Below are 16,291 nucleotides of genomic sequence, written 5' to 3' on the forward strand. Positions count from 1 at the left end.
GGCTCCCCGGTGCCTGCACGTTCGGACATTTTAATGGTCCTCATTATGTAAATGTAGACATGAAACTGCAGTTCAGACTAGTTAGCGAACGTGGGGCACACATATACAGTCGGACCTCGGTTCACGAACCGACATGTTCACGAACCAAAGGCACCTTTCCTGTTAAAATTAATGTAAATATAATTAATCTGTTCCAGATCCATAGACAAGTTATGTTTACCTTGTTTTCATGGTTTCAGTTAAAAAGAAAAAAAAAAGAAAAATTAACGCCTTATTGCCTCTTTGCCTTTTTAAGATTTGGACAGAAGGTATGGTTGGCCAAACCAAACTCCGTTGCGAGATCAGAAACATGAACACCATTCTCATGTTTAGTTATTGTAGTGATACCTTGACTTACGAGCACCCCAACTAACACGATTTGGAGTTACGAGCTGTTGTTTAGTTTTGGCTTTGTTTTTCTACAATGGGTCCTTAATAGTGCTCAGAAAAATGGGGATGTTGTCTCTTCTGCACTCCCTGACCATGCCGTGTGTAATTTGTCAGAGAGCGAACAGTGGGCTTGCTTCAAGCTGTTTATTGTCACTCCCAGCTAATGTTTACTGTCAAACTAAACATAAAGAGAATTCTGACGGCACATGTCGAAAGTCACAACAACATCGCCACATTGTGTTTAACCAAACCGCAGAACTTGGTCTTACGAAAGTCCCATAGTTTAATGCTTACACATAATGTGAAATGCCATAGGCAGGCTAAGAAAACTAGCATTGATATCACGGTAGTCTGAATGTATGAATTATACTGCCCCTCGTTGGCTGAGGCCTGCACACCAGAAGGCGCGGCACAATATCCAATGAATTCATGAAAAATATGGCAAAACTGTTTAATTCTTTACATTCCATTTAATTATGTTATCATACTGTATGTTTATTTAAACTGTACAATATTATGGATCGCTATTTTTCAACTGAAAAATATGTTGCAAACAATTGTTGGGTGTTTTTGGAGGGGGCTGAAATGGATTAATGGCATTTTAGTGGGGGAAAGCTGATTTGAGATACAAGTGATTTGAGCAACGAGCGTGGTCACAGAACAAGATAAACTCTCAAGTCAAAGTCGCACTATAGTTCCTTCTTTTTTCCAACAGTATTATGATGAGGTTTCCTAATAGCACAATCACTTTCACTTTTCACTTTCTTGGGAGCCATACTGAGAGACAATTTAGAGCAAAATACAAAAAGACACCCGACAATCGGTCTTTCGCTGACTTTGATCAGAAGAGAGGGGGAAGAAAAATGCTCAAGTTAGGTCCGATTATCGTTTTATGTGTACCCCGCTTAAAGCTGACAGTCATGAAAGCCACCGTAGCACAGCGCTTAAAGGCATCTGCATCATTGACAACAGTACCTGTAGATAGGATCATGCAAATGCATTGCTTCTACTTGTAAAAAAGCTGTCCTTGAGGTGGGCCAACACGTTTCCCAACACACACACATAGACCCACGCACATTCGCACCCCCACACACACTATGACTATGGTTGTTCTCTTGGGGGAAAGGTAACAACAAGAACAACTATGCCTAAAGCTAATTTAAGCACCTTATTAATTCACAAGCCCACAAGTGTCTCTCGTCTGTTTCCATTTTAACGCTGGTGAGACGTGGCATCAGAACATACCAAAATGTAGCAAATACACACAACATTCGCACAATTAGGTACTTTTGCACCAACGAATCAGATCTGTCTAACCAACCATAGTTACACCCAATTTGGATTGACACTGTCTCATTAGATTGGAAATTTTTTAGATCGGTAACAATACATCACTCCAATGTATTTGGATTCCAAAACTATTTTTCCCATCAAAAACACGCATCTCAAGTCATCTTTCCCCATTGGAATGGTTGGAAATCCCATTAATCCGTTCCACTCTCTCAGAAAAAAAACAACCCCAAAAAATTGTAATGTGCATAATAGTAATAAAATAATTGAATAGTATGTAAAGAATTAAACAGGTTGTACGTCATGATTAATTAATTGCGTCTCCTTCAAATTTGCATGACTTGGCCACTGGGGGCAGTATAATACAGTCATGCAAACACAAACCAACAAGAGTTTCACAACTACTATAAATGACCTAGTAATCTAAAGTAATATAGTCATTTTTCGCGGAGGATAAATAATATATGCCTGTGAGTATTGTTATATTGTCTGTCTACATTTATTAATGCCCGTTTGTGTTCAAATAGCTGTCGCTTTAGGTGTTATAACACTACGACATTGATGCTATTCATTTGCCCATCTGTGGCGTTTCACATTGTGTGTTAGCAATAAGCTCAGCGGACTAAAGGCAAACTGTGGTTGTTTTAATGACACATTGTGTAATTCTTTGTTTTATGTTTAATTTGATAGTAAACCTCAACTGGGACGGGCAATAAACAACTTAAAAACAAACAAAAAAAAAGAATTGTTTACTATCTGCCAAACTGCTGCTTGTTGTCATGTCACTCGAATCTCAAGGTTTGTTTCAAGGATGTGGAAAAAGTGGGCAATGCCATGATCTGCTGTATCCTAATGTATACAGACATTTATCTTGTCTATATATAATATATATGGATGGATGGATGGATGGGGAAAAGCATTTAGATATTTCACCTTTGGATCCTGTGGCCCGTTTCCCACCCCGTTTAAGAGACCGCCAGGGGGACTTGATTCATATTCATCCTTCCTTTTGGATATTCATGGAGAGAATCAACAGTATGTTTGTTTGAAATGCAACAGGGGAGACTCAACACAGGGAATAACAAAACAAAATTAGGCCAACACAACTTGAGGGCTCAGCAGATGCTATTCAGGGGAAATCCATTTAGTTGGTTATCCATGAGGCTACAGTTGGTGATAGACTGGGAATTAAAATTAATTCAGCAGTATCTTTTTGAGGATAGAACATATGACCAAGTCGAGACTGTTGGAAAACATTGTTCACCTGCCGAAAATACGAATGCATGTATAAATTCAATTTCTCTTTTTGCAAAACTGTAATATTTTATGAACTGTAAGCTTTAAATAATTGACTGAATTGAAGAAAGAAAAAAAGGAAAATAAAATTTCCTCAGCCTGCAAAATCATCCCCCGGCTGAGTGAAATCTCTCGATTTGAGCATAATGCTTTTAATCAAGCCTGTTCTGCACAGAAAAAAAATCATCTTTTGTTGCTGTTCAACACCTGAGCGAACACGTTCACAGTTCATTAGAGGAACAAAAGCACTGCAGGACATTTTTTTCCCCATTGGGAGAAGTACAGAAAACAACAGCAAACTTTTTTTACCACTTCAGATCAACATTAACATCAAGAATGAAAATGTCATAAGTGACTGAAAATCATTGTACATTCAATTCAATAAACAAATCAAGTAAGAAGCCTGACAAAGAGATGAGATGTTGAGATTCCACTCAGTGGGTGATTGAATTTTGTGACTCAAAGTGTATTTAATCAGAGCGCTGCGATGTAATGATGGCAAAAAAAATAAATAGGAAAGGTTCTTTTTATGGGGGCCCGGTGAGACAAAACGCTCCATCAATCACAATCAGACGGAGCTTTCAACCACTGCTGGCCAATTTTTTCAATGGAAAACGGGAGGAAAGCAAAACACGATTTGTCTTGACCTGATACCATGACAACTGTACATGGACTGACTTTACCCACCATTTTATTTAATAGGGTTAACTGCAGATGAAAAATGGCGAAAGAGGCTTCAAACTGTTTGGTGCCACTCTCAGCTGTAGTTCACAGTCAAACTAAACAATGTGTGTTATAAAACAACCACATCACTTGGCCTTGAGGCCGCTTAGCTTAATGCTAACATACAATGCAAAATACCATAGACAGGCTAACGAATAGCATCACTGTGCTGTTATAAGCAATGGATATTTGAACACAAATGGTGCATCAACACATGTAGACAGACAATATAAAAATACTACTCACAGACATACGTTATTTACCCTAAATAACGAATATTACTGCCACTTTCTGAATCACTTGCATTTGTTTTGAAACTCTTCGTCTTAGTCTCTGCATAACTGTATTATATTGTCCCTGGTGGCCAAGTCACTCATAACATGCCGCAATGTTCAATTATCCACTACATTAGTCATATGTATTTATTTCACACTATTTTTGTACACAAAGCTATCGTTATTCCTTATATAAAAGAATAATAATAATTGTTAATACTTTGGCGTGGGTTTTCTCCGGGCACTCCGGTTTCCTCCCACATCCCAAAAACATGCATTAATTTGAGACTCTAAATTGCCCATAGGTGTGACTGTGAGCGAGAATGGTTGTTTGTTTGTTTGTGCCGTGCGATTGGCTGGCAACCAGTTCAGGGCGTACCCCGCCTCCTGCCCGATGACAGCTGGGATAAGCTCTAGCACGCCCGCGACCCTAGTGAGGAGAAGCGGCTCAGAAAATGGATGGATGGAAATAATTGAATTTGCACCCAAAAGATAATATTGGCGGGGTCATGAAGTGTTACCATCATAATAATAGAGTTATATTTTTTAGTACAAGATGCAGTATTCCTGGGAAGGACGGATCATCGGGGTGTCAAAGGGAGGGGAAGCGCTCCGTTATTCGGGAGATCACAATCGTTCGCTAATAATAACGACAATTATCCAACAGCTTTGTGGAAACAAATACTCCGTTCCTGCGATCCGACTCGGAGAACACGTCATTCCCTTTTCCCGCCCCTTGATCATTATGTCAAGACAGAATCCGTTTGTTTTGAACGCCGCAGCCTCTACCGGTAAAGCTCCAGCTGGCCTTGTTGGGTTTTTATCAAGGAGACAACGGCAGCAGTGTGTACCGCATGAACCGTTGAGTAATGAGCAAACCGAACAACAAAAGAAACAACAGGAGCTTTAATTAATTAATTAATTAATATATAATTTTTTTTATTTATTGCAGTTTCCCAACAATTCTAATGCAACTTTATCCCGTGGGCTTGCAACACTGTTGCTGGTAGCGCACTTGTAATAGGTTTGTTGTTCTGGTAGGATCCAATAAGTGGAAGCTGAGGGCTGCCTAAAGCTAGTTGTACTGTGTAAACAGAAGCATAACAGAGAGCATCTGGTGCCGAACGCCCGCCATCGCACCTTGATGGAGCAGACAAATGAATAATAATGACGGTGGGGGTGGAAAATTGCCTTTATTCACATTGCACTGCTGTTTTGTATTGCAATCTTGGACACAATGTGCATTCATATGAAGGTTGTTTGCCAAAGTCACTCTTTAAATAACGCACAATTAAATGTTGTATTGTTCTCATCTGCTGGGTTGTAAAGTCTCCTCCAAATGTATTGGACCAGTGAGGCAAATTTCTTTAGTTCTGCTTTAGACTGAAAACATCTGGGTTTGACACCAAAACATGAATATGAGACAAGAGATTACCAATTTATTCTTCATTTCCAGGTATGTCCAATGGTGTGTTGAGGAACAAGTAACACGACTTACGTTTTTTTTTTTTTAGATATGAGCCGTCGCTCGACCCCCGCAATGAGTGAAAATCTGTGAAATAGAAATACCATATGTAAATACATCCTATGCATGTTTTAATAACATCTACAGTACAATACTTATTTTTTATGGTGCTTAAACACACTTTTAAAAACAATACTAACACATTTAAACACATACTATATTGAAAGAGAGCAAGAGCAATGGATAAAACAAAATAAATTGTACCAACAGTATAAAAAAACTGTAACAACTCTAATAACAGTCACAATAAACAACAAACATGAAATGGCGGCAGTGTGAACACTGAACTGCAATATAGCGGGGGTTTACTGTACTCCTAGGGGAAGAACGACTAATATTACTTACATACTGAGGAGTTGAGATATCACCATCGACAATACTGTATATCCGTATGTCTGTATTATACTGCCCCCAGGTGGTCAAGGCACACACACCAGAAGGAGGAGCTCATCTGCCATTGAACTGAAACAAAAAATGTGGTTTAATTTCTCGACATTCTATTTACTTATTACTGTTTCGTATTGTCATTAATGTATTGTCTTTTGTTTATCCCTGCAGTATTATTCGTCCCGTACACTTTAATTATTCAGTCCATCTACCCATGGAGGACGTTTTTAACATGCTTCATATTTGCAAGAAATTGTCTCTTTATAAATTACGCAATGGATTGCATATAAATCAGGTCAATTTTTAATGGGGGTAGGCTCAGTTTCCTTGATTGACAACCTGAGATGTATACACTATATATTTGATTCACTGCTTGTGTGAATGTAAGTAGTTCAAATTAGATGCATCATCCTTGTCAAGCGCATCTTACATTTCCTTCCCGACTTTTCGTTGTTTTGCCGGAAAGCCCTCTCACGGAAGGTTTTTCCCAGAGAAGACACAGGTAAAAATACGGTGGTACCTTGACATTATAACTTCTCCAAAAACTGTATAATTTGGAGTTCAACTGACATTCAGCCGAAAAATATGCGCGTGTTATGGCAACGTTATCTACATCAAACGAATAAGCACTGGAATACGCATAGAATGAGAAGTCAAACACACAGTTGCAATGGTACCTTGTTTTTCAAGTTACTAGCCGTCACTTGCTCAATTATTGAGTCAAGTGAGGAAAAAATATAGAGCAATTAAGGAATTTTAATGCCCTTGCATGTGGGCAAGGAGAGCTACAGTCATATATTTATTGAATAGGACAAACATTCACACAAATATAAAATGTGAGCATACACAAAGAGTCGCTGTTGGCCACAAGTCACGCTCAGATGATCACACGCTGGCTAACCAACTCCAGCTCCTAATGTCACTCACTAAGCCACACCCCCGAAAGGCCTACATCCAACACACAAATAGTATAGTACACACAACAATTACATTTAATAAAACTAGTTTATTCATGCTTTTATACAACGTAAGGGATATTTTTCTTTATAAGTTATTAAGGTGTCAATGTCCTTGAAAAAGGGCATAGAAGAATAACCTTGGGTAATAAACCACATGCTGCTTCACTATGTGTCAAGACAATGACATGAATATACGATTACACGCAGCGGTTCGGGCTGCGGCGTTGGCTAGCTGGCGTGACAACAGCGGCATTAGTGTGCGTGCGTGTGTGTTTTGGATGCTTCCCAGTCGCCGTTCTGATGAGGCGTCACTGGCGCAGAAAGTGCACAAAGGATAACCTCGCGCGTACACCGGCAACTTCACAGCGCGTCGGCAGTATTTGTAGATCTGCTCATTAAATATTCATGGCCCACTCAGTGTCACTGTGGCAATTGCCTTGTGACATGTTCTTATGCGGCGATCACCAATATCACCTTATGTTTTTTTGTGGTAAGACTAAGAGAGCACTATATGTCGAGCTCCTGGGAGTAATTTAGTCTGACAGTGGCATAAAAACAAGTTCAATCAACGTTAACTACTTAATCAAATTCAAATGAACAATGCTTGCTTACTTAAATATTTCGCAACACGTCTTAGGCTTTATTTTTAACTTGGAAACTTAAGTTAGCGAGCAAAGTTTAAGTCAGTTTTCAACTCTGAAAACCTTGTTTTGTTAGCATTTTAGCTAACATGCTAAGAGCTCTTCCTTGACTCAATGCATCTGGATCAGAACTGTAAATGAAGAACAGTTTCTAAAATAAATGAAGATAACAGACTTGAACAAGTTAGATGAATGTTGATTATTTAATTAAAATGATTTGCTTAATTACATATTTCCCTACATCAGCAGTAATTTAGAAAAACAATATTAGCATGTTGGGTTTGCTAACATTTGTGCCGATCATTTTCATTACTGAAACTACAAAGTTTAATCACTTAAACTTTCTTAATATTTGATCACATCTATCCTCCAAGTTTAATATAAAAGATGGCATTCATCTTAAAAAACAAGTTAGCTTGTTGAGTTTGCTAATGCTAGCGCAGCTTGCATTGCATTACAACACAAACAAAATTAGCCTTTGAACACATTTTTGGATAAATTACTTTATGTCCCCAAACACAAATTTCTTATTAAAGGCTTTACAAAACCTTAATGGCTAAAAATCTGTCATGCGGTTAGCATTATTCGCTAAACTCATATGCGTGTGACAAAGCAGATCATCTCTATGCCTTCAACAGCAACAATAAAGATATGAAACATGGACAAAATCAGCGATAATAGAGGAACTGTTCAGTGAAACGAAGCAAATCGACATGAAAAAAAGCTTCACAAAGTCAGCCATGTGTGTCAATGACGCGGGTACAAACTAGGAACGTCGTACAGCTGCAGTTCCATCCTGTAACAAGAGTTTAAGGCCATATGCAGATGTAGGTGTGCTAATCCCCAGGTTCCACAGACCTCCATTCTGGCTCCAAAGTAGGCCATTACACACACACACAAAAAAGAGGCCAACAGCTGACTCGCCTGTGGCGAGCATCAAGCGTTCGGTGGGTTTGCACTTTGTACAGGAGGGAAGGGGAAAGGGTGGATGGAGCGTAGAATTACTCAATGCACCAGATGATGTCGCAATTTGAAATTCTCGCTATGATTAAAAAGACTAGAGGATGCTCGATGAAATATCTAATGAGAGAAGTAAAGGACCCGGCAGTAATTAAAGAAACTAAACTAACTGTTGGAACCCTAACCCGAGCTTGGGACCCCAATTTTAAAACTCAAATTCTTCTGTAGAATCCCTACCCAGGCTTGAAACCTTTATTAAAAAGCCTAACCTGGACAAGAAGCCCTATCTTGAAGACCGACTGTATTCCAGGCTTCAAATTCAAATTTGAAACCTTATCTTGAAACCAAAATCCTGGCTTGAAACCTTATTTGTACACACTAACCCTGGCATGAAAACCTCATTTGAAAGCCTAATCCTAGTTTCAAACCTGAATCCAGGTTTCAAAGCCCAATTTGAAACACTAACCTAGAATTTAAACCCTAATTTGATGCCCTACCCCAGGATTGAAACCCTGATTTAAAAAACTATTGGCTTGAAATGTTACTTTAAAACTTCTAATTCGAATCGCTGACCCTATTTTCAAACCCTAACTCAGGCTTTAAAACCCTGTTGGCACTCCAGGATTAAAACGGTAATTAGATATCCTTAGCCAGGCATGAAACCACAATTTAAAACCCTAACTTGAAATAATAAAGTAGGCTTGAAACACTAACCTTGACCTGAAATCATAAACCTTGTTTGAAACACTAACCGAGACTTAAAACCCTGGTTTGAAACCATACTTTCAAACCCTAAACCTGTTTTACAATCCCTACTTTCAAAAACTAATCCTGGCTTGAAACTCTATTTCAAAAACCTCACCTTGCCTTGAAACCCTACTTTGAAAACCTAATTCTGTCTTAAAACCCTGCTTTTAAAACATAACCCTGGTTTGAAACAATCGTTTGATACCCTAACTTCAAACACAAACCATGGCCTGAAACCCTAAATTTGGAAACCTAATTCTTGCTTGAAACCCTACCCCAGGGTTGAAACCGTAACTCAACACCCCAGCCAGGCATGACATTTTGTTTTGAAACCGTAACTTGAAACAATAACGTTGGCATGAAACCCAACTTTGAAAACCCCAAACTTGAACTGAAACCCTAACCCAGGTTTCAAACCCCAATTTGAAACCCTAATCCTGGTTTGGAACATTACTTTCAAAACCTAACCTTAGTTTAGCTCGGTTTGCAGTAATATACTGTAATTTAAAACCTTAATCTTGTCTTGAAAACCCAAATTTAAAAACCTAACCTCTGCTTGAAAGTTTAATTTAAAACCCTAACCCTTGTTTGAAACCCCAAAGCAGATTTGAAACCCTATAGTTTTGCTTTCAATAGCACGTTTAACCTTTTAAGGCATGAACCCCTTCAACAGTTTGTCAAAGTTGGGGTCAAGAAAGGCATCATATTAGAACACCAGATCTTTTTCAAGTGACAAAATAAAGTAGTGAGGAAAGAATGTTCATATTTAACACTTTTATATATCACGCTAAATGTGTAATTATTCTATTTCACCACCATTACACGTTTAATCTCACGCAACCCCAGGAGGGCGTTCGGAGTTTAGGAATCCCAATTAACACCAACTCCCATTAGCATCGGAACTGTAATCAGAGGAAAATTATGTTTTCGATGTTTCATGGAATTTCAGACTTGGATTGCAAATGTAAAGCTGGCTTTCTCTCAGTGAACAGGATTGGTTTACTCTCACACACACACACACACGCACACACAGACAAGCACACACAGAAATGAAATGCAATATACAGATTTTTTTAAATAACTCGCACACGCCACAGGTGTTAAATGTGGGAGCGAGGATTATTATTTTGTATTTCTGATAATCCGCGGCGGCACAGTGGTCGACTGGTCCGGGGCTCAAATCCCGGCCCCGCCTGTGTGGAGTTTGCATGTTCTCCCCGTGCCTGCGTGGGTTTTCTCCGGGCACTCCGGTTTCCTCCCACATCCCAAAAACATGCGTTCTAGGTTGATTGAAGACTCTAAATTGCCCGTAGGGGTGAATGTGTGCGCGAATGGTTGTTTGTTTATATGTGCCCTGCGATTGGCTGGTGGAGGGTGTACCTCGCCTCTCGCCCGAAGATAGCTGGGACGCCCGCGACCCTTGTGAGGATAAAGCGGTACAGAAAATGGATAGATGATAATCCATTACGTCAGGCACAGCTTGCTTGCAGCTACTGGGTAGAGTGTCTTGCATACAGTCATGCCTTATTTTTTTTCCTCATATTAATAACATTTTCACTTACACATTTTCATGTATTCACTTGACATTTGGTAAAAATAGTTGCATTTGAACCTCTAAAATTGACAAATATGCTTTATGCAAAACCTAAAAATACACATAAGACCGTAGTTCAGAGAGATACCCTAACTTGAAACCCGTACCCTTGTTTGAAACCCTAACCCAGGCTTGAACCCATAACTTGAAACAATAATGCTATCTTGAAACCCTGTTTTGATACCCTAACCCTCATTTGTGCCACCCTAATTTAAGTTGAAACCCTAACCCTAAACCCTAACACTTGTTTGAAAATCTATACCTGGCTTGAAATCTTACTTTGAAACCCTTAATCAATGCTTGAAACACAAATTTTAAACCTTAATCTTGAGTCAAAAGCTAATTTTAAACACCTCGAAGAATGGCTTGAAACTCAACATTGAAACTAACTCTGGATTAAAACCCAAACCCATCTTTTACTCTTTATTTGAAACCCTAATTTTAGTTTGAAACCCTAATCCATGCTTGGAATCCAAATTTTAAACTCTAATCTTGACTCAGGGTCCAAATTTGAATCAGAATCAAAATCAGAATCCTCTTTATTTGCCAAGTATGTCAAAAACACACAAGTAATTTGTCTCCGGTAGTTGGAGCTGCTCTAGTATGACAACAGACAGCCATTTGACAGAAAATACTTTTGAGAAAACCCTGACTTGAAACCCAGTTTTGAAACTCTGAATCTAATGAGAAACCCTAATTTGAAACCCCAGGTTTCAACCCCTAATGTGAAACTCTAATCTGGGCTTCAAACACTTATTTGATAAACTAAGGCAGGTTTGAAACCCTAACTTAAAACCATAAACCATGTTTGAAACCCTAACCTTAGTTAGAAATGCTTGTAACCCAAATTTGTAACACTAACCCAGGCTTCAAACCCTAATTGGAGCCCATCCATGGCATCTATCTCGACATTAGACGTTCCACAGTATAGGAAGTCATAGTCATAAGTGTACTTGTGCGAAGTTTGTAGGATTGTCTGACTAAACACATCCTCTGCAGTTTATATGCCACGTTTTAAGCCATCAAAAATGGAATATGGTGATTATTTAAACATGACCCTGGACTTTTGTCCTTGATTTTCATGTGTGGTATCAGACCTTTTTTTTTTTTTTTTTGTAATAGCTTCTTTAATGTAAAAGGAGGTTATCTCTCAGGAGAAGAACCCCCTTCTCGGGCGCACCTGCGACGAGGGTAGGGGGAAAAAAAAAAATGACACGCCGATAAGGAAAATGCATGTTTTAAAAATGGCTCTCATCATAACACAACAGCAAGGACGCAGAACACCTCACAAAAGTCACTTTTTAAGAAGTATCATTGACCAAAATGTAATTATCTTTATCGTCCAGGGGGGATTCTGTTTCCTTTAACCCTCTGTTACGTGACCATTTAAAAGTCACAACAAGCCATTCATGTGTGCGTGTGCGTGTGTGAGTCTAAAACACCATAGCACATCTAGGAACTAATGTTTAATCTTCTTTCTGATTTATTGAGCAGAAAATTGAGCCGCGGTGATATTCCAGTGTGGGAACATTTATTAAAAAACAGGCCATATAAGAGTAGAATTTAATATTGCCTGGTTTTAATGGTGCGCCTTCATAAATGTTTATGACATGAAGAGCAAATCACTTTATTGCATTTCAAGTCTCATATTCGTTTTATTTTTGTTACCTTTGGAGGGCGAAATATTAGAAACAACTCTCAGTTTCATGTTTTGCAGTCAGTGTTTTGTGTTTCGTGTCAAAATAGTAGTCATAAATACAGTATTGAATGACTTTTAGCATTTGTATACTTTTCACTATTCAACATATAATATTTGTGCCAAAAAAAAAAATCACCTTTTCCTTCCCTGTTTGTCCCATTAAAAATATTAACAAGTTAAGACTTGAGTTCAAGGCAACAAAATCCTTCCAATGTGAGCGGATAGACGCAGTGAGCTGGTGATAACCACTGGCGACTTCAATGTGTCTACGGAGCTGAGTATGTCTGTATGTGCCCCCGATCAAATTCCCCAAAGTCACAGTAGCCTAGCGGTCTTGCCTGCGCCGGCAGTTGGACGTGGTCTGAGCAGGCTTTAATTTAGATAGACTTTCTGCCACCAAACTGCCAGGCGCATATCCTAGGGCACTCCTTCTGGCCCATCTTGGCGCAGATTGGTCTGTGGTGTGGGGTGTCTTAAAAGTGAGTTTTCCCTCCCCGATCTGCTCAGAAGATTAACAATTGTAAATCGTTAGCCTAACAGCATAATTGCCGAAGTAATTTTTTAAACGATTTCAGAAACACAAAAAAAAACAATTAAACAAAAAAGAAGAGTCAAGTTGCTTTGATTCAACCTTTGCAGTTTACCATGAATGACAGAGTGTACACAGACATAAGACAAAAGTATTTTTTTTAAGCCAGCATACTGCTATTTTTAGTTGATATTGTGACAGTAAATTAAAAATGACTTAAAGAACTATGGTATTATGCTAACAAAATGTTGCACATGTTCATTATTAATGATGGGGGAAAAAATGGCAAGCAGAGTAGTCTGCAACTGCAATGCAGTTACCAAATAAGCTAACCGTTAGCTTAGCTTATTCTACTTCTTCTTTGTGGCAGTCTGGATGACCTGCAGCACCACTTCTGCCTCTCACAGGTCAGTCTTGGTACCACAACAGACATGGTTTGGGGAAGGAGACTCAGGACTGCCGGTTGAGATATCGTTTAAACTGCACAGAAAATCGCTAACCAACTACAAGCAACAAAAGAGGAGTAGCTGACGACTTGAACACCTACTGCAGATTTGAAAAGGACACTTTCACACCCCACACCTACCCAGCCGCACCTCTGACTTCTGCGTTGACCATTCATGAACAGGTTGTGAGATGCTTCTTCAAACTACAAAAATTCAACAAAGCGGCGGGCCCAAACCACTTCCTATCCATCCTAGAACACCTCGACGGCGCGGGGACCTGCGCGAGGATTCTGTTTGTGGACTTCAGCTCTGCGTTCAACACCATCATCCCTGAACTCCTCTCCTCTAAGCTTCGGCAGCTCACCGTCTCGGCTGCCATTTGCCAGTGAATTTACAGCATCCTGACGGGCAGGACACAGCAGGTGAGGCTGGGGGACACCACCTCATCCACACCCACCATCAGCACCGGGGCGCCCCAAGGATGTGTCCTCTCCCCGCTGCTCTTCTCTCTCTACACAAACAACTGCATCTCTACACGCACAACTTCACCTCAACGCATCCGGCTTTCAATCTCCTGAAGTTCGGTACCCCCCTACCCACACGTGAGGACATGCATTCTGCCAAAACTAAGACAAGAGCATGCAAAATCCTCTTGGACCCTCCACATCTTGGTCACCACCTCTTCTAAACTAAAACCGGCAGACATTCCAGAAGCTCAAAAGCATTTTTTGACTAAATGCCTTTCTATTGTCGTACGAGAGCGGCACCAACGACTGGCGAAAAACTCCTTAATTTTGACATTCTGATTCTGAGAATCCTTAATAATGAAATACAGATTTTTTTTTCTTTCAATATTGGGATATGTTGCCTTTTATTTTCAAAATCCCTGATTAGTCAGATGGGTTACTATAACCTAAGAATAATTCAGCATCAAATAATCAAAGACATCATTGCAACGCAGCTCATTAAAAAAGGCTTTTACAGTCAAGCACTTTTGCTAAATGTTGCATGGTATTGAGGTCGAATTGACATAATTATTATTATTTTGTGAAATGTGAAACTCAATTACCTTGACCACACATTCAACTATCCCGAGTTTGACTTTTACCTGACAGATGACAAGGTTCTTTGCCTTGGATCCCATTGGGTTATGTTCCTAATGCTATGACCTATAGAAAATAATGTACATACTTTGTATAACTGCCCCAGTCTACCTCCCACACGCAGCACTGACAAACATAGTCACGCTGTCGTCCGAGTGGCCCTGGTTCCGTTTTTGGGCTGGCGTGTTGTTGTGGCAGCCGCTGACCCATGTAACATTGTTTTGCCTGCCAACAGGAGCCCTAATGAACACGCCATGGCCACATCACGCATCACTTGAAGTACGAGGCCGAGCTTGTAATGAAACAAGCTGTTACCTTGATGTATTTCTAATATATTTACTCTCCATTCAACCTGGAAAAGGAGATGCTCAAAGTGTATTTTCAACCAGAACAAAATAGGCTGCAGTTATGACATCCACCTGACATTGACATTTCTTAAATCCCTAAAAAAAAAATAAAAAAAAAGCTTATGTATATTCTATGATTAGATGACAGACATTCTCAAAGTGCTTTACATTGTTAAAATCAATCCCCTCCCACCACACAAATGTATTCTATATGAACAAAAAAGTTAAATACAACTCAACTGTACTCAAGCAGTGATTCTTTTGCGTACAATGTGTGGTACCACTTTGAGAATCACTGGTGTAAATGTTTAAAACAGTATGCGGCCATAAAAATGATGGATTTATCTTGCAACCAGAATTGTCCTTTCGAATATGTAACTGTCAACAACGTGTACAAAACATTTCCAACAATGAAATGCGTCCATGTATCTATGCTAGCTAGTTATCTTAGCATGAATTTTAAGTGTGTCGCATTCGGATGATGTATGAAGTCTGACCGGGCGTATTCATCAAATATTTTTTATGCTACACGCAGGCTGCACTTCTGCTGACATGAAGGCAGTATCAACAGTGTCATTCACAGCGGAGGCGCTGATAAACAGCCTGCGCCTAAAAGGATAAATGGCGTCAGCTCAACAGACAGCAGCAGAATGATCTTAAACGTGATCGTGTCACTTGCACTTAAAAAGCCTGTTGTGACGTTAACGTCAAACGGCGTCTCACAAAAGCGAGCTTGTCGGTCGAGAATAAAGCGAACAGGCAGGATGACACGACATCGTCGATGAGCCCGACGAACAAACAAAGAAATCACCTGCACTCAATCAATGCAACGTTGTGCAAACATCGCAGCACTCGAGTTGCATAGCCCGTCCATCAGTGTGTAATCTCCGACACCTCTCCGGAGGAGGGAGGCGCAGCCAAACCCTGCTGACAGAGGGCAAGAGGCGGGGTCACCCTGGACACTTGGTCAATCAGAGCACTGACACATAGACTGACAATATAGTCACCAGGAAACCTAATGTATGTAAATGTTTTTGGAAAGACTGTAGAGGACATAGACATTACAAAATTTAGGACGTAATTTACGACATTTGTTTAACACACAGTACATTGAAGACCATTGAGTCTTCAATAAATCCAACATACTGTATGTGTTTTCTAATCAAAACACAATGAGCATAAGTGTTTTGTTATACACCATATACTATACAGTATATATACTATACTGCCATCTTCAATCAATCAACCTAAGGCACCTGTTTTTCAACACTGCAGAGAACATAATCTTCAACTAACCTTATAAAAGTTTCAGCATTTCATCAAACCAGCGTTTTCTAGTAT

At 39.6% G+C, this 16,291-nt stretch overlaps 1 long non-coding RNA gene across 1 annotated transcript; it reads right to left on the reverse strand.

Annotated features, from left to right (window-relative positions):
- Positions 1-5,198: 5,198 nt before the first annotated feature.
- On the reverse strand, positions 5,199-16,037 carry LOC133478758 (uncharacterized). The gene is made up of 4 exons (XR_009788758.1): positions 15,762-16,037; positions 5,884-6,000; positions 5,512-5,565; positions 5,199-5,406 (listed from the first exon to the last, which is right to left on the reverse strand). It is a non-coding gene; the product is annotated as an uncharacterized LOC133478758 (long non-coding RNA).
- Positions 16,038-16,291: the final 254 nt, after the last annotated feature.

The sequence above is a fragment of the Phyllopteryx taeniolatus genome, chromosome 5 (assembly GCF_024500385.1).
Source record: "Phyllopteryx taeniolatus isolate TA_2022b chromosome 5, UOR_Ptae_1.2, whole genome shotgun sequence".
Lineage (NCBI taxonomy): Eukaryota > Metazoa > Chordata > Actinopteri > Syngnathiformes > Syngnathidae > Phyllopteryx > Phyllopteryx taeniolatus.